This window comes from Pinus tabuliformis, chromosome 7, assembly GCF_031772625.1.
Source record: "Pinus tabuliformis cultivar Carrire ecotype Pingquan chromosome 7, CPIR1, whole genome shotgun sequence".
Lineage (NCBI taxonomy): Eukaryota > Viridiplantae > Streptophyta > Pinopsida > Pinales > Pinaceae > Pinus > Pinus tabuliformis.
The window spans coordinates 1,553,617,572-1,553,644,730 of record NC_142293.1 but is presented as its reverse complement, the minus strand read 5'-3'; the positions used below and the strand labels follow the sequence as shown (position 1 = coordinate 1,553,644,730).

At 40.7% G+C, this 27,159-nt stretch overlaps 1 protein-coding gene across 1 annotated transcript in view; it reads right to left on the bottom strand.

Moving 5' to 3' along the window:
- Positions 1-27,159, bottom strand: part of LOC149253863 (G-type lectin S-receptor-like serine/threonine-protein kinase At1g61480) — a 34,824-nt gene that overhangs the window by 2,022 nt on the left and 5,643 nt on the right. The window lies entirely within an intron of this gene.

The following is a 27,159-nucleotide window of genomic DNA, read 5'->3' as shown; positions in this document are numbered from 1 at the left end:
GAGGTGTCAAGACCCAGGAAGCTTCCAGAATCTTCCTCAATGACACTTGCCTCAGTGAATTCGACTATGATGAGTAAGAGGCTCTTAATCTCCAAGTGGAAGAAAGAACCTCCAAGTGGAATCAAGAACTGACAGAGGGAGAGGACACTAGTCAGATCTCAAGCTGACTCATCCTCTCTCCAAACATCTATATATGGATCTCTACTCCATGAGATCTGGAGGCTGAAATTTTGTTATTGCAAAGAATTGCTGTTGGTTTGAGACTGGAATTATTGGGTGCTTAATGCTTTGAGGGAAGGTGAAGATAGGAATTTCATTTGCTGGGAAGGAGATGCTGGATTGGAGCCCTTTGGGTTGTATCTCTTCCTGAAACTTGTTATTCATCAATAAAGCTATCTTGGTTTCTCCTATATACTGGTGTATCTTTGATGTATTGTTGCATTAGTATGTTTAGTTTATTTCTAATCCTGAACTAGTTATGAATATGAATCTATGTCTTTGTGTAGTGTTCTCTTCTTGTGATCTTGCAGAAACCTCTCGAAGCTGGGCGAGCGAGAAGGCAAGTAGCTGGGAACTCCCAAAGAGAAGAGAGAACTGGATCGAGGGACAAACGGAAGACACCGGTTAGTCCATCTATCTCTATTCATTCTTAATTCATAAAGGAAGAATACTAGAATAACTGTCTCTATTTGTTGCTAAGGCACTGTCACACCTTAGGTGGATAGGGTCGTCCTGCATAGGCATTTTTCCCCACAACAAATTGGCGACTCCGCTGGGGAGATCTGTTTAATCATTTTATTTGTGTCTCTATCATTGTTTGTTTCATAGACTCAATAGCAACAATCGAACTGCATCTGCTATTCTCAGATGCAAAGTAGACAGCTACTGCTTTGATCCAATCACTGGATTTGTCTATGATCTGAACAATGGACTCACAAATGATCTGATGATCCTTTGTGATAGATCTTAGCCCTTCCTCAAAGCATCCCTTTGGTTGTACCTTGCTTGTTGCTTTGATTTGGCCTGAAACTATAGATTAAATAGCAAACTGTGACCCAGAACCCAGTGAGAAACGAGAGTTTCTCCTTCAGCGCAGACCCTGTGAAGAGGTTCTGCATTTCAACGCAGGTCCCGTGAAGGCTACCTGCGCTAAATGTCAAAACCCCTATGTTGAGGTTGCGCTGATCCAGTTAGGCCTTGTGCAGCTGGGGTTCTCTGCTCTGTTTTGCCTTGTTTTGATCTCTGATTTTTGCAGCCTGTAACCAGCATAGGTACCTGTCTGATAACTCCTTTTCTCTGCTTAAATTCCACCTCCTTTTGTACAAAAAGGCTGTGAGTGTTTTTATGTGTTTGTGGCGTCATTTACAGTTTTCCTTTGCAAGAGTGAAATAGTCATCCTCTAGCCCTTGATTCAGATCTGTTGATTGTGATCTTAGGAGAGAGTTCATTGGCTGTTTACAGTTGATTATACATTTACTTTTTCTTTTGGTTTGAGTTTGTCTCTTTTAAGTGTCGAAACAAGTATTCATTTCGGAAATTGTTAAGTGTTGTAATCTCTTCTACCCTTTCTGATTTTAGAAAAGTAAACTTGTTTGTATTTGTCATTTAAAAGCAAATTCAAAGTTGTACAAAAAGCTTTCTTTGTAGGCATCAATACTAAGAAAGCAGAAAACAAACACCTGCATTGTGCATTTGCATCTTGATAGTTTGCATGTTTGATTTAGGAAAAGTGCATTAGAGTGTGCTGATTGCTCTTTGAGAAAAGATGGTGTTTTTCTTTTCCCTTTGTAGCTAGGATTTTCATAAGTTGAAAAGATATAAAGCTTGCTTATCATCTTTAGACTGCACTTAGGAATTGTATCATACATCTCGTGGTGAACCTCAAAAGGAAAACTTCTAAAAAGATCAACCTAAAATAAATTGAATGAACTTAACAACGCTTTGTAACATAACGCACAACATAGAGGTCTAGGCTAGAGACGTGTTCCAGCGTCGTAAAACCTGGTGACTGTCGATCTCGTTGATGGTGGGTGATTCCTCCTGAGGGACGATAGTGCCAGTACGGATTGTGCTCCCATGTACCGTCGCGTATATATTGGGAGACCCCTATAGGCATAAAACCTTTATCCTTAGGAAGCCGTGTCGGCCGCCCTACTGATCGCAATGCACTGAACACAGCATTCAGGAAGATCGACCACCCGTACCTTAAAAAGTATTCTGCGGTTTTGCGAAAAGTTTGGCACACCCTCTACCTAGAACTCCATAGCAGTTCCTTTTGGCCATTTTCAGACTCTATAACAGAAAAAGTCCATCCGAGCATTTGTCACTTCGGGCTCGTTAAAACATCGAAGGAGACTAGAGTCATCTTTAGCTTTTTCTCGACTCTTTAAAAGTGAAAAAGCAAGTTGTGTCTAAAGCGTCTAAAAAATTCATTTAATTCGGAAACACATTTTCCCCTTTTGTATTTTGATTGATCGAGTAATCCGCAATCGTGGAAGAAAGTCAATTGAAACCCCGTCGTTCGCGGAGGCTTATGAGTCAACCATCTTTGTCTCCGGAATCGAAAACAGTACGGACAAAGCGAACTCGTTTAACCGGTTCGAAATCTCCTATCAAAGTTAGAACAATTGTTCCAACAACATATGAGATTCCGGTTACTCCAAACATTTCTGGAAACCCTGCCTCTACAGAAGAAGTTCAACGGTCACAGAGGGACAGTGATACTGATCCTAGTCTGAGAACAAACACTTGTGTTACTGAACCAGTTCCATCTGTAACCGGTCCAGAGAGTATTGTTCTTCAAACATCTGTCGCTGTTGATTCAACCCCTTCTTCGGCACCAGAAATATTTTACGGACCTGACGGTCTTCCCCTTCCACCTGGTTTGATTGCGATAGAGGAAATTGTAGAAGATCCGCAAGTAAGTACTCCAACACATTTTGGAGTCGGGGTCACTCTATTTCCTTCATCAGAAGTTAGTCTACCACAAGTGGAAGTTCCTGTAGAATCGCTAGGTAATCTCTTGGATAGACTCAAAATGTCTGAGCAACCGTCAACATCTAGGACTGTGTTGAATGACACAGCGACAGCAGAACTCCCTGCCGTCACTCCAACAATGTTTGCCGGCATACCATCTGTCGCGACTAGCTCACAACCGCTAGAAGGAGTCCACCCAGGGACTATTTCGACAGTATGGTCCATTCCAGTTTGTTCCTCTGGAATAATATCCGGCAACTCTTATGTTGAAACTCGCCAGATTGATCCATTTGGAGGTCAATTTGAGCAACCCAGTCCCCGAGGACAAACAATCCCCTTGAGTTCCGGATTGCCACTGTATGGGGGGCAGTATGCCCTTTCATTACCTCCTCCGGGAGGATATCCATACGGGAGTTTACAACAGTATTCAGGTTATACTGGAATTACATCAAGTGGTTGGGTACCTATGCTACCTCAACAACCAAGGGTTGTGTATTCTATGCAACAATGTGTACCTATGTCGAACATCCCGACCACAACGACTATTGTGACAGTGTCGCAGGTTCAAACGTTGCCTGTTGTATGTCAACCTCAGATTTCTCAAGTTGTAATGCAACAGCCCCTTGACCCTGTGAATCAACCACAATCGCCTACTGGTGAGGCGACACAGGTCCAGACGGGTACAATTACCCCACACCTTGGTCCAACGGTTAGTATAGTGCAACAGAACATGGCTTCGCAACCGTGGCTGGTGCAATATCAACAACCACAATTCCAACAAGTATACCAAGGTTCTGAGCAGCAGATCTTTGCGAACAGTGGACAACCGTACATCCAAAACGGTCAAAATCAACCACTTTACGGTGGTCATGTCCACCAACCGTATCAGTCGTACCAACATCAATTACATTATGCTGGTATGCAAAGGCCAACTTCTCAGGCGATCCCATCGTATCCTGGGTATGCTTCACCTAACTTGAATCAACAGTTACCATTCGTGGCAACTTTAGAGTTACCCGATTTACACTGGTTAACAAACGATCCAATTGCTTATGCCCCTTGGTGGCCAACGATTCCTCACAAACTTCCTTCGGACATTCCTAAATTTAATGGAAATCCAGGTGAAGACCCATCGAATCACGTGATGACTTTTCATCTGTGGTGTTCATCAAACACCCCAAACGATGATTCGATAAGGCTTCGCCTTTTTCAGAGGACGTTAACGGGTCCAGCGGCAAAATGGTATATTGAATTACCTAGAGCTTCGTTTGACAATTTCAGCTCCCTAGCCACGACTTTCTTAACCCATTTTCAATTACCGATAAGGTACGAAATGGGAACGGAAATCTTAACCAACTTCAAACAAACAACGGCCACTCACATATCTGATCATATACATGAGTGGCGACGTCGTCGTAGGATGGTAAAAATGTACGTTCCCGATCAGCTATTAGCTAAATGGTTTATCAAGTCGTTACTTCCTGCTATAACGGAAGATGTGGCCAAGGGGGGGGTCATAACGGAAGAGCAAGTTATTGCTCGTGCACAATATCTAGACTTAGTCTACACTCAGTCTGGCACGCTCTATGACAAAATACCTGACGCCCCTAGACCGGAATTTTCAATTCCTCCTCCTCCTAAATCAAACAATGACTCTCATGCCGGCGATGGCGTGATAGGCACGACAAACGCGAAGTCGACAAAGGCCAACTCCAAGAAGGCCCGTAAGACTTCAGATCAAAATGCAAAAGAAGAAATTCTTGCTTCGGAAGTAAATGCCGTATCGACAGATAAAGGCAAAGAAACCAAACAACCAGGAAGCAAGAAGAAGCAAAACAAAGGGAAGAAGAAGAAACAGGGTGAGTCATCCCCTGAAAAAACTTCTTCAAACCCTCCTGGAAATAGGAAACCCCCTACCACAGGGTGTCAGATATGTGATGAGGATCATTGGACGAAATAATGTCCATACAAAGCTGAGCTTAAAATATTCTTCAAGAATTCGCAAACCTCAGCTGTGTTAACTGATCCGTTTCCAAATCCAGGTCAAAATCTGGTTGATAGTGGAAATGCTTCCCCGTCGCAAGTGCTTATGTTGTCGATTTCCAAGCAACAAAATGATGCTTTGATTTCGACAAGGAACAAAGATTACGGGAATCCACAGCTATCGAATGGCAAGGAAAAAGATCAACCAAGCACTTCGACAACAACTTCGACAGAAGTTGTACCACCCATCATTCCTGAATTAACAATAAAACCGCCAAAGAGAGTAGTGCACAAGTCGACATTTAATCCTCACGCCAGAGCAGCGCAGCATTATAACATAGTGGAAGATTTGGCCCAATCGCCATCCGCTATGTCGACTCTTGAAGTACTACAAAATTGCCCATCCCAAAGGCAGGCTTTGTTATCAGCCATTGGTGGGGTTGATCCTAAGGATTCCAATCTTGTATCCTTTGATCATAAAGGATACGATCCTCAGTTACCAGCTCAACTAGCTTTCCTTACCCAAGTGAAAGCCCTCAACAAAACTGTTCACCAAACAATTATTGATGAGGGGGCATCTACATGTATTATGTCGATGAGTTGCTGGAAAACTTTAGGATCTCCGACCTTGTCGTGATCATCGACAACATTAAAAGCATTTGATGGAAGGACGTATACCCCGTATGGTATCCTAAATAACTTGAAGGTTGAACTAGGGGGAAAAACGGTAGAAATAGATGTTGAAGTCATCGATGGGAATCTTGATTACAACATCCTACTAGGAAGACCGTGGATCTATGCCATGGCAGCAGTTGTGTCGACCTATTTTAGAAAGATCGCATTCCCCTTTCAAGGAGGGATTACGATCGTCGACCAACAAAACTTCCTCCCTAATGGTTCTCAAGTTACGGGAAGCATTCCAATGATCCATGGGAGCAACCATTCGCTTCAAGATATTGGAGTAGGCCTACTGAAAGACCCCACATTAATGGGAACTTTCGCACTTCCACCTCCAATCTATATAGGAGAAGTAGCATTGGTGGGAGCCTGCAATATGATATCTTCGACGAAGATCTCAGAAGACGATATCGACATGGATCATGCAATGGTTTTGCCCCCAAGCCCGATAGAAATTTTGTAGCAATCAATATTTCTGGCATGGGAGGCGAACCCAAATCAACGCTCATCAATCGTTTGGGTAGACAGGTCTAGAGATATGGTACCCCATTAGATCCTTGGTCACGAGTGCATGGAACCGACGAAGGAATTCTACGATCAATGTTGATTAAGGGGGCACCATGGAATGATAGCCACCATCGTTCCCTTCTTCCAGATTGTGAAGAAGATACTCCAGACGACCTTTATCACCCTTCAGTCTTTGAATTCCTATCAAATACTGTAAATACGGTGGATTCTGAGCGGAACCTATCCAATATTGAAGAGACTATAGCCATAAATATCTCAACCAAAGCAAATGTTGTAGAGAATATCTATGTTGGCAAATGTTGTTCTCCTTCAGAGCTGGAAATATATAACGCTCTTTTTCGCGAATTCAGAGATGTCTTTGCTTGGTCATATGATGAAATTCCAGGCATCGACTCGAGTATCGTTGAACATGAAATTAAGATGTATCCTGATCTCAAACCAATAAGACAACGGCTTCGGCAGGTGCACCCCAAGAAAGTCGCTGCCATTAAGGCAGAAGTTGAAAAACTTCTCCATGCTGGTTTCATCTACCCGGTTCCTCTAACCGATTGGGTATCAAATATTGTCCCTGTTATGAAGAAACAAGGGACAGTTAGAGTGTGTGTCGATTATAGAGATGTAAACCAAGCTTGTCCGAAAGACAACTACCCTACACCCTTCATCGACCAGATAATTGATGAATGCGCCGGATGTGAAATCTTTTCATTTATGGATGGATTCTCTGGGTATAATCAAATAAATATCCGCCCACAGGACCAGTCAAAGACTGCATTCATTTGTCCGTGGGGCACATTCGCTTATCGAAAATTACCCTTTGGTTTAAAGAACGTAGGGGCGACGTTTCAGAGGGCAATGAATTATGCCTTCCATGACATCAAGAACATCGTTCAACCATACCTCGACGACCTTCCGGCTCATTCGCGAAGGCGGACCAATCATCCGCAGCATTTAAGAGCGATATTTCTACGTTGCCGACACTACAAGATACGACTCAATCCACACAAATGTGTATTTTGCGTCAGCTCTGGTCATTTACTTGGCTTTGTAGTCTCCAAGGATGGGATTCGTCTCGACCCTTGCAAGGTTCAGGCAATCATTAATTTGCCTCCACCTTCAAATTTGCTTCAGATTCAGAAACTCCAAGGGAAAGCAAACTTTCTGAGGAGGTTCATTCCAAATTACGCAAAACTTGCTAAAGGTTATACTCGTCTTTTGAAAAAGGATATACCTTTTGTCTGGGATCAGGTGGCGCAAGCTTCTTTTGACGCTCTGAAAGATTCTCTAGTAAAAGCATCATTAATGTATGCCCCGGACTATCAAAGAGATTTTAACCTGTATCTGGCTGCAGCGGATACGACCATTGCAATGGTTTTAGTTCAAGAAGTCGATGGAATTGAACACCCTATATATTATTTAAGTAAAAACTTGAATGATACAGAAAGCAAATATTCTTACGTTGAAAAGCTAGGACTCGCTGTTGTTCAAGCGATACAAAGATTTCGACATTATGTCCTCTTTCGGAAAACTACCATTCTATCAGATTGCAACCCCATGACTTATATACTGTCGCGACAGTTGCTGGGGGGCAAATATTCAAAATGGATAGCTATCCTTCAAGAGTTTGATCTGGAATTTGTAAAATCCAAATCAAAGAAAGCTTTAGTTTTCGCAGAATTATTGTGCGATCTCCCATCGTCGTCCAACGATGAAACATCCGAAGAATCAATCGTGGACGAAAGTTTGTTTCTGATATCCACAAGCGATGAGTGGTATGGAGATATAATCGTTTATCTCCAAACCCAAAAATTCAGGCCTAACACCTCTCACTCAGAATAGAAACGTATACGATACCAAGCAAAAGACTACATGATCGTCGGTGATACGCTCTACCGTCGAGGTATCGATACAGTTCTGAGAAGGTGCCTCACCCATGAGGAGGCCGAAAAAGCCCTGAATGAGTGTCATTCAGGCGCGTGTGGGGGGCATCAATCTGGATATGCTACAACACAGAAAATCTTATGAGCAGGATACTTCTAGCCAACCATGTTCAAAGATTGCATAACCGCAGTCAGAAGTTGCCATGCTTGTCAAATTTTTGATAGCAAAACTAGAAGACCACCCGCACCTTTACAACCAATAGTTGCTGTTGGGCCTTTCGCCAAATTGGGCATCGATTTCATGACATGTAACCCCACCTCGACCGGGGGGGCATGGGTATATTATAGTCGCCGTTGACTATTTTACCAAATGGGCCGAGGCGATGCCTACATTAGATAACACTGGTGAAACAACTGCCCTATTCTTTTTCAATCATGTAGTCGCCAGATTCGGCGTTCCACAGGCTATAGTTACAGATCATGGATCGCATTTTCGCAATCACATGATGGTTGAATTAGCTACCAAGCTAGGGCTATCTCACGATAGCTCTACCCCATATTATCCGCAAGCTAACGGGCAAGTTGAAGCGATCAACAAAGTCCTGAAGCGCATGCTGCAAAGGATGATTGGGGTTCACAAAAGAAGATGGCACCTAATCTTGTACTTAGCTTTGTGGGCCTACCGAACATCGGTAAGAAATGCGACCGGGTTCACACCTTTCCAACTGGTGTATGGCCTGGAAGTAGTCCTACCAATCCAGTGTGAAATCTCGTCTCTTAAACTTGCAATTGATCTCCTCCCCGGAACTTCAGAAGAAGAGGCCCGTTTCTTGGAATTAATCCAATTGGATGAAACCCGTCGTGATGCCGCTTTGGCTAACGAAGCCCATAAGAAACGAGTCAAGGCGCAGTTCGACAAAAATGTCAAACCCCGTGTCTTCTCAGAAGATGACTTGGTCTTGCTTTATGACCAAGAATCCGATAAATTGGGAGCAGGTAAATTTAATTCTTTATGAATGGGCCCCTATATTGTTAAACGAGTGTTAGCAAAAGGAGCCTACGAGTTAATGGATTATGACGGAATTCCACTGACGCAACCCCGTAATGGGTTGTACCTCAAGCGTTACTATGCTTAAATAGTGACCAATATGCATGCACCTCGATTTGCGTTATTATGCTGGGGGCATGCAAAATTATAATCGAGCAGTTTTAGCACACAGTTCATGCTCGTTAAAAAATAAACGCAAGATCCGAGCAGTTTTAGCGCATAGTTCATGCTCGTTAAAAAATAAACATAAGATCGAGCAAATGTTTCCACCCGCGTTTAAGCTCGTTAAAAAATGAACTACCCGGTAAATAACCACAGTGAATGTAATATCATCAGCCATTAAAGCCTTGGTCGTGTTTGCACCATCACCTCCACTTTTCCATTGGCTGATCATTCACCTCCATTTGATTGTTTACCCATTTTAAGGAACAGCTGCGAAGAGTGATTTCACTTAGCCATCCTTGTGACACTGCCATGATTGGAAAATTCCAAGCCTTACCTGGAATCAGCTGCTAACCCGTTTTATCACTCGTTCCTCAAAAGACAAGTCTTCTTTAAGCTCTTTTTATCTGACTCGTAAAATATGAAAAGATTGCCGAGTTTTGGCCTTCCAGCTCGTTAAAGTGACCGGAAGAGCTATCCCTCCTCTAGATTTTAATATTTTTGGACCTGAGGGATTATTGCACAAAAAGATCGAGCGCTTGTTTTGTTCAGCTCGTTAAAACTATCGAAAACTCATCCCTTCTGTATTGTTTTATACTTTTTCGGACCTAAGGGATTAGATGATGAAAAAGGACTTTTGGAGTTAACTTTATGTACCTTTTCAGACTCTCTAAAAATGAAAAGGACCGAGTTATCTTTGTCGTTAGACTCGTTAAAATCATTAAATAGCGACAAACTTGTCTTTAGACGAGAACGAGTTTCACTATCGCTAGGCTCGTTAAAACATAGCGGTGGGCTTGCCCGGAGGGCAAGTTATAGAACAAGCATATGTTATCCTCCTCAAGCTTGACAAAAATAAAGAGGTACTGGTCAGCAATGACTGGGGAAAATTGGGAGAAGCTCAAGAAAACTTTGATGGTAGCAAGTCGCTCTTGAACATGACACTTTTCCTCCGTACCACAATCGGGTTGGGTTGTTTCATTCACCGGTCACATCACCGTGGTCTCGCCATACCATCCATATTTGGGGTAATGCTACCGATCCATCGCATCAGTGTCGCCATATGTTCAAGAGAAGTCGTTCAGAAAAGTCAACCATGTCCCATCCACTGCCGTACATTATCCTTCATCCTTTCATGACCGCCACCCTGAATCATATGTCACAGATCGTTTTCACCTCCATCAAAATCATTAGCTCCGTTCGGTGTCATTGATGTGGGATTCATTAAGGCCCTCCTTCGATGGATCGCTTCTTGTGGACATCAGCTCATTATCCAAGAAGTTGATCTAGGAACAACTCCTTCAGTACTTTGAAGCTTGCATGCCTCAATGGCAAGTTTCTCACTTCCGGCGACAGGTATACATCAATGACCTTCGACCGAAAGATTTTGCGTGGTGTTCGACGCCAAGTCCTTTATTCACACCACGTGAATTGTATTGCAGTACCTTGAGGATCATTATCATTATCGGTGATTCCTCTCGCGCTTGTTAACGGTTTACCTCATTGACCGGTAATCAAGCGATGTCTTTTCAAGAACATTTCTCACATGGATCGACTTGTACTTAGAGTGAAGATCGAAGGAGTTTGAAGACCCCGGATCTAGTTTCATCCATCCGGGCTGCGATATATATTCAGGAAAAATAAAGACATTGACACGTACATCATTGCAGCAGATAATCATCCTACCCCAAAGGATGATAATTTCATAAAAAATTATCAGTCTACCATCAGACGATTGTCTGTTCTATGTACAGAAAAATGAATTTATAAAGCTGAGCATGGGAATGCCCGCCTCAGCTAGATCATGAAAGAAGTATGAAAAATAATGTATTGTATTGTATCTTATTACAGGTCTCCTCCCAGCAATGAATGAACTTCGGATCCTCCTGATAAAGCATTTCACCCGATAAACGGCCTCATACTTTAGGGGGCAACGGTTATAGACATTTTTGTGCCTTACAGCTATAAGCATGAAATTTCCATAATCTAAGGGATCCAAAGTCCCTAAACATGTTGTTCCTACCCCTAGAGGAACAAGGCTAACAAACCACAGCAATTCACAGAAGTTCTCCACCAGAAACTGCTCAAAAACAAGTCAATTCAGGATCAATTTAGTGGCTCCACTAGCTGTCTGCGCTGAATGTCAAAGTCAACACTGGCTACCTGCACTGCAACGCAGGTAGAAGCACTACCAGGGTGCGTTGAGTGAGAGTTGACAAATGGCAAGTTCATTCCAAGAGGTGTCAAGACCCAGGAAGCTTCCAGAATCTTCCTAAATGACACTTGCCTCAGTGAATTCGACTATGATGAGTAAGAGGCTCTTAATCTCCAAGTGGAAGCAAGAACCACCAAGTGGAATCAAGAACTGACAGAGGGAGAGGACACTAGTCAGATCTCAAGCTGACTCATCCTCTCTCCAAACATCTATATATGGATCTCTACTCCATGAGATCTGGAGGCTGGAATTTTGTTATTGCAAAGAATTGTTGTTGGTTTGGGACTGGAATTATTGAGTTCTTAATGCTTTGAGGGAAGGTGAAGATAGGAATTTCATTTGCTGGGAAGGAGATGCTGGATTGGAGCCCTCTGGGTTGTATCTCTTCCTGAAACTTGTTATTCATCAATAAAGCTATCTTGGTTTCTCCTATATACTGGTGTATCTTTGATGTATGGTTGCATTAGTATGTTTAGTTTATTTCTAATCCTGAACTAGTTATGAATATGAATCTATGTCTTTGTGTAGTGTTCTATTCTTGTGATCTTGCAGAAACCTCTTGAAGCTGGGCGAGCGAGAAGGCAAGTAGCTGGGAACTCCGAAAGAGAAGAGAGAACTAGATCGAGGGACAAATGGAAGACACTGGTTAGTCCATCTATCTCTCTTCATTCTTAATTCATAAAGGAAGAATACTAGAATAGCTGTCTCTGTTTGTTGCTAAGGCACTGTCACACCTTAGGTGGATAGGATCGTCCTCCATAGGCATTTTTCCCCACAACAGGGCTCCTCCATTCAGAGAACGACATCGGTGGAGGTTATTCATTGGTAGTTGAAAGCAAGATCTGCAGTCCTTTCTAGATAAATCTCTCCAACATTGAACTAAACTGTAAACGGTACCATTGGCAGAACATGTAGCTGAGCCTTGAGTGAATCCCTTATTTGCAGAATTTCAGGCCTCATCAGACACATTGAAAAGAAGATTTGAAGTAGTGGTCTTGAAATTGTATAGATTACTTGTACTAATTTCAATTACCATAACCATATAAGTCCCATTGGTGTCTAGCTTTGAAAAAAGGCTAAAGTTCTCGTATCGCAGGAAGTAGCTTTCTAACAATACTCGAGCGCCGACGTCTTTTCCACAAAGTTGTATAACACTATCGTTTGCTTCTTGTGAATAGATTGAACAGTCTTGGCTAGATATGTTACCTTGACACTGGAGGAGGCCATATATTCTGTTAGGACTTTTGCCATAGAAGCAAGTGTTGAACCTTGTTTGAGGTGCGTTCTTCATTAGATCACCCATTAACCTATTCAAATCGCTCGAAAAAGTACTTCCATTGGCATAAGTAGAGGCATTACCGCAGGTGTGTGAGCTAATCTGTGAAGTAACAGAAGGAAAATTGGTGATGAATAGTAAACCGATGAAATGAAATAGAATAGCTGACAATCTTTTCTGCAGTGGGGATGCATGCTGAAGCTTTGGAAGCTTGTGATGAACTGAGAGCTTTTGGGTTGGATTTTGATGTGTCTTCTTACAATGCTGTTATATATGCACTTGGTAGTGCTGGGAGGATTAATGAAGCTTACAACATGTTCATGATCATGCAAGCCAAAGGTCTTGAACCAGATACAATTACTTATGAAAGTATGACAATTAGCTATGGGAAGCTAGGGTTGGTAGACGGTGTTAGGAGAATGTTTTACAAAATGAAACTGAAGGGTTTTCAGCCAAACGAATTCACGTTCAAGGCAATTACAGATGCCTATAAAAGTGCTGGGAAGTTTGCTTTAGCCGGATTTGTTACCCAGGAAAGGGAGTTCAGGGAGTTCATGCATCAGTTGCAAGATCATGGTCACATTATATAAGATTATGCAGATCTGGTTTCGAGCTCCATTTCATGTGCAAAGCTTTTAAAAGGAAGCTGGCATATCCTGTATTCATGCTGTTGTGTCTTTTAACATTTTGTAAAATTGTAACAGGTTATTTTTTTTTGGGAAATTTAAATCTATGCTTCACCTTGGGGCATCTGCAATATTTGACGACATAATGCCTTTAGAAGCACATAGTTTGTTTGACTACCTGTCCACTAGTTAGTTTGTCTATGCTCATTATGGTAAATTCGATCTTACACCTTGAACATGATTTACTTGTAATTTACTAAATCCAATGGCTATTTTTTGGGTATCCGACACTTGATTAATTCTCACCTCGGGCAATCTTTGACAACATAATGCCCTCTAGAAGCTTATAGAATCCAATTTTTAACATATTTTCACTCTTTTTATCACTAGGAGTGCTTAATTCAAACAATGGTGAGACCATTTGGATGTTAGAAACCTAATGCTAATTTTCTATTTGTCCCTAACCTAATGAATATTAATATTGGTGATAGCATATCTTTAAAATGAACATATTGAGTTAATTTCCCTTATATAAAGGTCTTCCTTATTTATTCATAATCTTTGAATTTCAATTACATCATTGTTCTCATCCTTTGTCAAATGTTCATCAAGCAACGTCAGAAGACAGTATTTGCATCCATCAAGGACCTTAGGATAAACCTTATAAACTGAAAGCATGCAGTCTGTAACCCTCATGAAATCTAAGTGTCAAATAAATTAATTTGTGCATTTTCTAATTGTGGTAACCCTCGCTCTTCAAATATTAGATAGTTCAAGCTTTGATCTCATGAAATAAATGTAACCTTACAAATTGCAGGGCACTAGTCTATTTTTGTGCTAAAGTTTATTGTGCATCATGTGATTTGATTATGACAAGGTTTGTAATTTGATTTATTTCTGTTGTTTGTACTTTGAAGGCTATTGCATCTTGGGGAGTTCGCAACAACATTGACTTTCTTTCTTTGTCTTATACACGACATGCCGAAGACATTATACAAGTAAGAAATATGACATAAAATCTACATTCTTGCTCATGTTCTGAGCTTGTGATGTTACTTCTAGCAACTATGATGGATCTCACATAAAATTTTCTGTCAAGCTGTTTTTCTAGAAACAAGTTATAGCAACACCGTCCATGCTTTTCAACAGATTGTGCGCCAAGAGGGCATCCATGCCCTCTTCAGAGGAGTAACATCTAATATTATGTTAAGAGTAGTAAGGGCTGGAGTTCTTGCACTATATGATCAGCTTCAGTGACTAGTTTTGAGTAAGTCGAACAAGTCAATATTCATATGTAGCAGATGCATGGACAGTGTTTGACAAAATGACTGAACGGGATGTGGTGTCATGGAATACTATGATTGTTGGATATACTAAAAATGGGTATTGTCAGGAGGCATTAAGGTTTTATGGCTGGATGCAATGGACAGCTATAGAGGCGGATCATGTTACCTCTTCCAGTGTACTTGGTGCGTGTGCTGGCCTAGAAGCTCCGCAGCAAGGAAACGAGGTGCATGGCCATTTAATTAGAAATGGGTTTGACCTAGAGAACCCCATAGGGAATGCTCTTCTTACTATGTTATGAATGTCCTAGCTTCTACGCATGTTTCATTCCCTACATTAGTGTTCCTTGGCCTTGATTTATAGTATATTGGAAAAGGTTATGAGATATTTTACAATCTTAAGCCCAATGCACGCCTTCTCATGTAACAATCACATTGTCCAAGATAATTCAGTTTGTCAGATAAATTTTGTATCTTTTGGGTGAATTATGTTAGGGCAGTTAGAACCTGCCATGCATATCTTCTCTTGAAATCTTCTACACATAACCTTAAATAATTATGCTCGAAATACCATCTATATCAATGAAATATGATCACATGCTGTGTCACCATTGGCATACCACCCAACAACACTACATTATGCAAATTTCTAGCAATACTATACTCAATGTAACCCCTATTCGACATTTTTTGTAAAATTATGGCCGATATGAAGAAATGAATCAGGTAGAAATTCAATCTGTCTTATGAAAATGTCACTAACTATCCAGGTATATTTTTGCTATGTATGCACCCTAGATTACACCGATGCTATGTATGAACCCTAGATTAGACATCAAATATTTTACTAATCCCCTCTGCTTTTACATTTTTCCATTTTTCTCTATCAAACATATGCTTGTCACAAAAGGCAAGTAATTGCTTATGCTTGCAGTCACTATTTTTTATGAGACGATTTGCAATTAGCATTACAATAATTAGTGCAAGAACAAAGTCCATTCGAGAAACAATGGAAACAATTTGCATCTCTCACAACAATTCGCTTCCCGGTGATCATCAGAATGAGCTTTGTGGCAACGCCCTGAAATGCGAAGGTTCTTGGTAATATGAATAGATGATCTAGCCATTTGTTGATGATAAAAAATAAACACTGGTAAAGAAACAAAATTGCATAAAAAATTGACTTCTTTCTTCTATGCTGTTGTTTCTTATGTCATTTGCATAAAATTTTGACTTCAAGAAACCAACGGAGGTGGTAACAGAGGCTACGAATACAGAAAAGACAGAAACCATCAGACCTCAAGGAGAGGAAGAAAATCATGAGGAAGCTAGTAAGGAGAAGAGGACAGAGGTTAGCAGTCAGAAAGTTGTTCCTATGAGTACATTTGGGATCTGTAAACCCAAGTGGACCACTATTCCTCGAGTCGTTTTAAGTGACCCAATGATGTGGGCGCACAGAGAACACATGGCGGAATATGTTGTTATCTGTAAATTTATGGGGATTTGGCTGATGGAGAAGGCTTTGCAAGAATGGATAAGGAACCACTGGAAAACAAAGGGGAACATTAACCTTCACCTTGGGTCCAAGGGCTTCTTCACGGTGGTGTTCATAGGCTTAGAGGATAAAGACAGAGTGTTCGAGGGAGGACCCTATTTTTACGCTTCTGCAGGCCTTTATATGAGACCATGGGTAATGAATTTTATCCTAGAATGAGAAACTTTCACCTCGATTCCAGTATGGATAAAACTCTACTCCCTTCCTTTAGATTATTGGCTGCCGGAGTCTCTAAAGGCTATCAGCAACAAGTGTTACAGATCCATTTGGGCACATCAAATCCCAACGTTCATATCAGTGATTTAGGATTCATCAAATCCTAAAATCAGTTGTTTCATGCCTTAAACAAGTCAACCCTTTGAACGCCTACTTCCCAGACAGTTTCATGACTTGAAGACATCCAGAAATTGCCTCTAGAGGGATCAATGCAGGTAAGCCCTTATGAAGGTGCGCTGCAGAGTAGCTAAGTCCACTGCCAGGGTGCTCAGCAAATCACTTAGGCTTCCTTTCACCTGCGCTGGGCGAGAATGAGTGAAATTCACATAGGGTTTGGGAATGTTCTTATCTTGTGGATTCATCTAGAAGTTTCCCTGCCTTATCAGCTCCTATGAGCTCGAAAATGGATGAGGAATGAGTTAAGGATCATCCTATCCTCTCATCCCTTCCTCCATGGAACTAATTTTAAGTATGGAAGGCCATTCAATGTAGCCATTAATGATAAAACCTCCTTCATCTTCCTATAAATTGACCACTCATCTAAGTGATCAGGGCCTGGTCTATGTTGAATTATAAGGAGATAATGTTGTTATGAGACTTGACTTGGAGAAAATGATGTGATTCCATAAGCTTGTCCTGCTTTTGATGTGATGTGGATGGGATCCAAGTTGGAGGAATGACTGAATCAGACACTAATTGTTGTAGTTCCTTCTTCTATCTAATAAAGTGTTTGAACCTTTTTCCATATTTTTGTTCTTTCATAATGCTTATATGTATGAATTGCGTCTGATTCCTTTCATTTATATTCAATGGATTGTATGCTTTGATCGGTTTTCATCTTCTGTTGTGTTGACAGGTTACTTTTCAAGCGGTTTAAGTATGGGAAGGAGCGACGGAATTGATACAAGGGAGTTGAGAGGAAAGCGAAACTACAGGTAGGCCTTCTATCCTCTCTTCTTATCTATTGCTTATAGGGAAAGTCTAAAACACTTTAAACTATTGTTCTAGGCATAGCTACTTGTCTAGTGAATTAGTGTTTATCCATAGATGCTAAATTCTCCAAAACCACAAGCTAGGGCATTTTATAAAGATCTCAGATGCTACTCTAAGAGGTAAATACACTTCCTTCGCCCGGATATGTGTGGAAATGGACTTATCTAGGGGACTTCCGGATGCAATAATTTTAGAAATGTATGACGAGGTATGGATGCAGGCAGTGGACTATGAACATATCCCATTTAGGTGTCGTAAGTGCCATGAACACGAGCACCTATACAAGGATTGCCCATTGAACAAGCTGGAGAGCAATACGAAAGCCACTACAGGCAAGGATCTCAAAGGTTTTACTAAGGTTGGGGGTAAAGGGAAAGGAGGCAAGCGATACCAAAAGAAAATTAATGAAGATGGACAACTGAGCCACAATAGTTTCAAGATCTTAGAAGAAGAAGTTGAAAACAACGGGACAAACCAGGAATCAGAGAATATTCCCACTGAGAAGGAAAGGGATGCTAATATGGAGGATATACTAGAAAATAGCAAACAAAAGGATGATATGCCGAGCATTATGGAGCTCAGTAGGGACCATGAGATGACCCCAAGTGAGGCTGGAATGGAAGACCATGAACTGCAGGAGATTCTAGAGAGGGAGAATTTAGATCTAGAAAAGTTTCTAGAGCAGGGAATCACCAAAGGGGTAGACTCTCTGCCAAAAGAGGAGTTTGATAGGGTTCAACATATCTTCCTCTGGAGATCACAAATGAAGTGTTCTGGAGTCAAAAGAAACCATGATAGCCAGGAGAATAGGGGAGTGAAAACGATGGAGGATACACCGATGCATTCTTCCAAGAACCCGGGTAGGAAAAGAGGAAGAAAAAAACAGAATGAGCTACTGACCGAATGTGGGAAACTTATGATTAACTCAGGTAAGATGAGGGATCTTACCAGTTACTCCTTTACAAACCTTTCTTAATGAAGCTTACAACTTGGAACATTAGGGGTCTAGGAAGTAAAAGGAAACAAAGAACTCTTAGCAGTAGAATAAAAGAAGAAAAATCAGATATGGTTTTTATTCAGGAAACAAAATGTTCGATGGACAAGATCATAGAGATACAAAACAAATGGTTAATCAAGTATGCGTATCTAGAGGTTAAAGCGGATAAATGGGCAGGTGGGATTCTTACTCTATGGGATCCTCAAAAACTTGGAATCCTGGATATTGAAGCTTTTAGGAACTATCTATCACTGGTGATTCAACCTTTGGGTGATAAGGAGATCTACATGATCACTAATGTCTATGGTCCTCAAAAACTAGAATACAAACTTAAGCTTCTCACCTCCCTTGAGGAGCTTAGAGAGAGACATCCGGATATGCCCTGGATTCTGGCAAGGGATTTCAATATGATCATATATCTTACAGAGAAAAAAGGTGGTACCAGAACACTAGGCGCAGACTCCATTACCTTCCAAAACTTCATGAATAACATGGGGCTAGTGGACACCAAAATAGTAAATGGCACTTTTACTTGGAATAATAAGAGGGGAGGGGCTTCTCGAGTCACCTCTAAATTAGATAGATTCATAATCTCAAAGGACCTCCTTCTCATAGGCCTTGATATGTCAGCTTTAATCCTTCCCTTCGGAGGCTCGGACCACTGGCCTATCCAGCTTGAAGCTACTTTTATGGGTACACCGAGGAACAGACCTTTTAGGTTTGAAAATGTCTGGCTCTCTCACCCTGACTTCACCAACAATATTGACAAATGGTGGATGGAAGATATGCCCGTTCAAGGCACTAAAATGTTCATGTTGCAGCAGAGACTTAAACACATCAAATCTAGGCTTAAAGATTGGAACAAAAAAGAGTTTGGTAATATTTTTAAATCCAAAAGAGAAGTTGAGAAGAAACTCTAGGAGATTAATCAAATCATCATCTTAGAAGGTTTTACCGAGGAACGAAAAATTCAAGCTGACTCTCTTCAGAATGAATGGGAAGATTGGTGCATGCAAGAGGAGATTTTCTGGAGACAGAAATCGAGGGTGCAGTGGATTAGAGAAGGAGAAAGAAACACAAAGTTTTTTCATAGATCAACCTTGGATCATAGATCTCATAACAGAATTTCAAAACTTAAAGATTCTCAAGGGAAAGAGCTCATCTCTCACAAAGAAATGGAATATGTCCTAGTTCAACACTTCCTTAGCATAACAGAGGAGCCTCTCGTCGATAGAACTCGGTTCATTAACAAATTCACAAAGTTCATTCCTAAGCTTGTAACCAGGGAAGACAACCACAATCTTAACAGGCCAGTGTCTAAAGAGGAGGTTAGTGAAGTTATCAATGAGATGAAAAATGGGAAAGCTCCTGGCCCTGATGGTTTCAATGTGGACTTCTTCAAAGCTTACTCAAAAACAATCAAACAAGATATCCTTCATGTTATGGAAGACTCTTGAAGATCCAAAATTGTTTTGAAAGCTCTTAATGCCTCTTTCATAGCTTTGATTCCAAAGCAAGAAAAATCTATGACACCGGACAGATTCAGACCCATAGCCTTATGTAATGTGGTGTACAAAATTATTTCCAAAGTTATCACTAACAGACTCAAGCCTCTTCTTCCTGCTCTTGTCTCAGAGGAGAAAATTGGATTTGTGGAAGGAAGACAAATTCTTAACAACATCATACAAGCTCACGACGTGGTGCACTCCCTTAAGAGCAACAAGCAAGTTGGTATGATCATGCAGCTAGACCTAGAAAAAGCTTATGATAATCTAAGCTGGTCTTACATCAGGGCAGTACTAAGAGCTTATGGCTTCGACCACAACTGGTTAAGATGGGTTATCGCCCTTGTATCCATGGCTAGCTTCTCCATTCTGCTTAACGACTCTCCCTCTAGAACCTTTATGCCTTCTAGGGGTCTCAGACAAGAGGATCCGCTCTCCCCCTTCCTGTTTATTCTCATGATGGAAGGGCTAGGCAGAGAGATAAAAATAGAAAATGTTGAAGGAAGAATCCAGGGTCTGAAACTTACCCCGGATGGTGCTGTTTCTACTCATCAACAATTTGTTAATGACACAATGTTGTAGGGAAATCCTACGGTCAAGGAACCTAGAGCTTTCAAACAAATCCTAAACGAATTTGATTTGGCCACTGGTACAGAGGTAAGCCTCGAAAAATCAAAGGTGTTTTTTTTCAACATTGACATTGCTATTCAGAGGAACCTCATCAGAATTCTCAGGTTTCAAAGGGATCAGTTACCTTCCAAGTATGTTAGAATGCCTCTTACCGACAAACCTCTGAGCAAGGGAGTGTGGGAGTGGGTAACCAATAAACTTCAGGACAAAGTCAGGGAATGGACCTGCAAGTCTTTGAATTTGGTAGGGTGTCTTGTGCTTACAAAGGTTGTCCTGCAGGTTATACCCATTTTCATGTTTTGAGTTCTTTCTACTCCTAAAGGAGTTATACAACAAATTAGGAGTATTCAACGATATTTTCTTTGGGGGAAAGGGGAAGAGAAAAATAAGTGGGATTTGGTAGCTTGGGACAAGCTCTGAAAACCTAAGGCCCATGGTGGTTTGAGGCTTCATGACCTTGAAAACCTCAGCTGAGTTTCGAGAGCCAAACTTTGGTGGAGGTGGCTCAAGTTATCGGCAACCCCTTGGGACAAACTTTGGAAACATAAATATGCAAATAATTAGTAGGAGATGGAACATATCTGAATGTCAGGGCTCATCAAGGGCTCCCACATTTGGAACCTTTCTTGGGAGAATAGAGCCATTGTCCAGCAGCATAGTTTCTAGGAGATCCGAGCTGGGAACCTTGCACGGTTTTGGGAGGATAACTGGCAGCAGGAACCAAATTTGTTTAGAGAAGAACTAACCGCTCTCAAAAATGACACTAACAACAAAGGTTTACTTATGGTAAGTGACTTATGGGATCACATAAGGGACAATGGTAAATGGAAAATGTGGAAGGATCTTGGTTATAGTGAAGGCAGTCCTGTGAAGGACCAGGTGGATTCCCTTGCTCTTGACTTGGAGCAGAGGAAGATTTTGGTGTCATCCTTGTCTGACCAACTGAGATGGGGTCGAAACACTGAAGGTACCTTTAACCTCAAAGAAGCTAAATGCATGGCCCTAGGTTTTGATTATCCAAACCCTGATCAGGTTTGGAATGACCTTTGGCAGAACTCGCAATGGATGAAAATCAAGTTGTTTATGTGGTTGGTTCACTAAAAGAAAATTCTCACATGGGAGAATCTTCTGAAAAGGGAATTTGTTAGCCCATACAAATGCCATCTATGTGGCTTACAGGTGCAGGCAATGGAACATTTACTAAACCTCTACCCCTTCACCTCAACCTTGTGGGATTGGGCAGCCTTAGTCTTTAGGCAAACTGACAGGGACAAACTCAGCATCACCATCACTTTGAAGAATTGCAGGAAAGACTTCTCAGGTAATGAAATCATTAACAAGGCTTGGACTATGGTTCCAAGCTTTATTATCTGGGATGTCTAGAAAGAACGCAATGGCAGGATTTTCATGAACAAAATAGGCTCGACCCAGAACATCATTGTCCAAATTTTATGACAGCTTAAAGATATAGTAGGAGCCATTATGTGGAAAATTCCTGAGGACCCTCCATCGCCCCAGGATGCTTGCATACTACTATAGTTGGGTCTCCATTCTCTGGTTCCCTAAGGCATTAACAAGGGTGTGAACAAAAAAACTGTTGGTAAAGATATCTAGCAGCCTCCTCCTCATGGTTTTTTGAAAATCAATATAGAGGGGGCTTCTAAAGGCAACCCAGGGATGGCTAGATTTGGCGGTGTCATAAGAGATGAGCAGAGGCGCATAAAGGATATCTTTCACAATCATTTGGGGACTTCCACTAATAACATGGTGGAGCTCATGGCCTTAGAGCAGTTCCTGGAAATCCTGATGGAGTCAAATTTACGCAAGGCCATCATTGAAGCTAACTCTGAATTGGTCATTAATGTGGCCAATAAAAGGTGTAATGGAAGTTCACCAAAAAAAATGTCGAAACATTGGAGGCTATCGCAGGCCTTTCAGTGTATTCATTCCCACTTGCGAACCCTAAGAATTGTTAGCTTCGTTCATGTGTGAAGAAAAGCAAATATGTTAGCTGATCATCTCACGAATGAAGGAGTGCTATGTAAGGAATGTTATATTCGGTACGATTGGGATTCTATAACCTCTAGTAAACTGCGTGATGATTGTCAACGATAGGCTACCAAAGATATGACGTACTTAGAGACCATGAATAATGAGCAGGAGGAAGACTAATGGAAGTAGGAGAGAGCGGAAGTCCTTGAGCCTGGTCAAAGTACCACAATAAATCCTAACCGTTGATCCCATAGTCAATGCTCAAGTCGTAGCTAACTATGGGGCATGAGTATTTGGTAAACAACGAGCTAGTTGAACGGCCACAGGCCACAGGTTTTGATGGCCTTCGTTAGCGAATGGCTATCGAGTTTGAAAATGGTCGGAGGTTAATCCTACGAGGAGACATTGAAGTTACAATCAATTTCTATAATCCCCAAAAGCAAGGAAATCATAAAATTAGATGTGGCCATGAGGGATTACTTGACGTGGTGTGTGAAGCTCCATTCGCCCGAGTCACCTGAGTCATATGGGCAGAAGGGTTTGGCCGGGAGGAGTTAGAGAATGAAAGTGGACTAGCACTATTCCCAGCAGTACTAGTGTTAAAAGAAGGGTGTATTTCATATCGAACCCTGCAGCTTCCCAATAGTGCCTGGGCTCCTCCATTCAGAGAACGACATCGGTGGAGGTTATTCGTTGGTAGTTGAAAGCAAGATCTGCAGTCCTTTCTGGATAAATCTCTCCAACATTGAACTAAACTATAAATGGTACCATTGGCAGAACATGTAGCTGAGCCTTGAGTGAATCCCTTATTTGCAGAATTGCAGGCCTCATCAGACACGTTGAAAAGAAGATTTGAAGTAGTGGTCTTGAAATTGTATAGATTACTTGTACTAATTTCAATTACCATAACCAGATAAGTCCCATTGGTGTCTAGCTTTGAAAAAAGGCTAAAGTTCTCGTATCGCAGGAAGCAGCTTTCTAACCATACTCGAGCGCCGACGTCTTTTCCACAAAGTTGTATAACACTATCGTTTGCTTCTTGTGAACAGATTGAACAGTCTTGGCTAGATATGTTACCTTGACACTGGAGGAGGCCATATATTCTGTTAGGACTTTTGCCATAGAAAGAAGTGTTGAACCTTGTTTGAGGTGCGTTCTTCATTAGATCACCCATTAACCTATTCAAATCGCTCGAAAAAGTACTTCCATTGGCATAAGTAGAGGCATTACCGCAGGCGTGTGAGCTAATCTGTGAAGTAACAGAAGGAAAATTGGTGATGAATAGTAAACCGATGAAATGAAATAGAATAGCTGACAATCTTTTCTGCAGTGGGGATGCATGCTGAAGCTTTGGAAGCTTGTGATGAACTGAGAGCTTCTGGGTTGGATTTTGATGTGTCTTCTTACAATGTTGTTATATATGCACTTGGTAGTGCTGGGAGGATTAATGAAGCTTACAACATGTTCATGATCATGCAAGCCAAAGGTCTTGAACCAGATACAATTACTTATGCAAGTATGACAATTAGCTATGGGAAGCTAGGGTTGGTAGACAATATTAAGAGAATGTTTTACAAAATGAAACAGAAGGGTTTTCAGCCAAACGAATTCACGTTCAAGGCAGTTATAGATGCCTATAAAAGTGCTGGGAAGTTTGCTTTAGCCAGATTTGTTACCCAGGAAAGGGAGTTCAGGGAGTTCATGCATCAGTTGCAAGATCATGGTCACATTATATAAGATTATGCAGATCTGGTTTCAAGCTCCATTTCATGTGCAAATCTTTTAAAAGGAAGCTGGCATATCCTGTATTCATGCTGTTGTGTCTTTTAACATTTTATAAAATTGTAACAGGTTATTTTTTTTGGGAAATTTAAATCTACGCTTCACCTTGGGGCATCTGCAATATTTGACGACATAATGCCTTTAGAAGCACATAGTTTGTTTGGCTACCTGTCCACTAGTTAGTTTGTCTATGCTCATTATGGTAAATTCGATCTTACACCTTGAACAAGATCTACTTGTAATTTACTAAATCCAATGGCTATTTTTTGGGTATCCGACACTTGATTAATTCTCACCTCGGGCAATCTTTGACAACATAATGCCCTCTAGGAGCTTATAGAATCCAATTTTTAACATATTTTCACTCTTTTTATCACTAGGAGTGCTTAATTCAAACAATGGTGAGGCCATTTGGATGTTAGAAACCTAATGCTAATTTTCTATTTGTACCTAACCTAATGAATATTAATATTGGTGATAGCATATCTTTAAAATGAACATATTGAGTTAATTTCCCTTATATAAAGGTCTTCCTTATTTATTCATAATCTTTGAATTTCAATTACATCATTGTTCTCATCTTTTGTCAAATGTTCATCAAGCAATGTCAGAAGACAGTATTGGCATCCATCAAGGACCTTAGGATAAACCTTATAAACTGAAAGCATGCAGTCTGTAACTAACATGAAATCAAAGTGTCAAATAAATTAATTTGTGCATTTGCTAATTGTGGTAACCCTCGCTCTTAAAATATTAGATAGTTCAAGCTTTGATCTCATGAAATAAATGTAACCTTACAAATTGCAGGGCACTAGTCTATTTTTGTGCTAAAGTTTATTGTGCATCATGTGATTTGATTATGACAAGGTTTGTAATTTGATTTATTTCTGTTGTTTGTACTTTGAAGGCTATTGCATCTTGGGTAGTTCGCAACAACGTTGACTTTCTTTCTTTGTCTTATACACGACATGCTGAAGACACTATACAAGTAAGAAATATGATATAAAATCTACATTCTTGCTCATGTTCTGAGCTTGTGATGTTACTTCTAGCAACTATGATGGATCTCACATGAAATTTTCTGTCAAGCTATTTTTCTAGAAACAAGTTATAGCAACACCGTCCATGCTTTTCAACACATTGTGCGCCAAGAGGGCATCCATGCCCTCTTCAGAGGAGTAACAGCTAATATTATGTTAAGAGTAGTAAGGGCTGGAGTTCTTGCACTATATGATCAGCTTCAGTGACTAGTTCTGAGTAAGTCGAACAAGTCAATATTGATATGTAGCAGATGCATGGACAGTGTTTGACAAAATGCCTGAACGGGATGTGGTGTCATGGAATACTATGATTGTTGGATATACTAAAAATGGGTATTGTCAGGAGGCATTAAGGCTTTATGGCTGGATGCAATGGACAGCTATAGAGGCGGATCATGTTACCTTTTCCAGTGTACTTGGTACGTGTTCTGGCCTAGAAGCTCCGCAACAAGGAAACGAGGTGCATGGCCATTTAATTAGAAATGGGTTTGACCTAGAGAACCCCATAGGGAATGCTCTTCTTACTATGTTATGAATGTCCTAGCTTCTACGCATGTTTCATTCCCTACATTAGTGTTCCTTGGCCTTGATTTATAGTATATTGGAAAAGGTTATGAGATATTTTACAATCTTAAGCCCAATGCACGCCTTCTCATGTAACAATCACATTGTCCAAGATAATTCAGTTTGTCAGATAAATTTTGTATCTTTTGGGTGAATTATGTTAGGGAAGTTAGAACCTGCCATGTATATCTTCTCTTGAAATCTTCTACACATAACCTTAAATAATTATGCTCGAAATACCATCTATATCAATGAAATATGATCACATGACGTGTCACCATTGGCATACCACCCAACAACACTGCATTATGCAAATTTCTAGCAATACTATACTCAATGTAACCCCTATTCGACATTTTTTGTAAAATTATGGCCGATATGAAGAAATGAATCAGGTAGAAATTCAATCTATCTTATGAAAATGTCACTAACTATCCAGGTATGTTTTTGCTATGTATGCACCCTAGATTACACCGATGCTATGTATGCACCCTAGATTAGACATCAAATATTTTACTAGTCCCCTCTGCTTTTGCATTTTTCCATTTTTCTCTATCAAACATATGCTTGTCACAAAAGGCAAGTAATTGCTTATGCTTGCAGTCACACTATTTTTTATGAGACGATTTGCAATTAGCATTACAATAATCAGTGCAAGAACAAAGTCCATTCGAGAAACAATGGAAACAATTTGCATCTCTCACAACAATTCGCTTCCCGGTGATCATCAGAATGAGCTTTGTGGCATTGTGGCAACGCCCTGAAACGCGAAGGTTCTTGGTAATATGAATAGATGATCTAGCCATTTGTTGATGATAAAAAATAAACACCGGTAAAGAAACAAAATTGCATAAAAATTTGACTTCTTTCTTCTATGCTGTTGTTTCTTATGTCATTTGCATAAAATTTTGACTTCTTTCTTCTATGTTGTTGTTTTTTATATCATTGCCTTATGGCGTTTCCTTTGCAACATGTGGTGCAAATGCTAGTTCTACTTTATGTCAATTACAAGATATGATAGCAGGTTCTCCCGCGAAAGCCGTGAACATTGCGATGTGCTTGCGACTGTTATTAAACAAATCCATGAGCAATCGTGATTGAGTACGCGACCAACTAAGAACGACAGAGTTAAACAAGGGAAATATTAATTCATATTTATGAAATCAAATAAATAATAAATTTCGAAATAACTAGCAAAGTAATAACGTTAATTTTATGATAGAAGCTTATGGG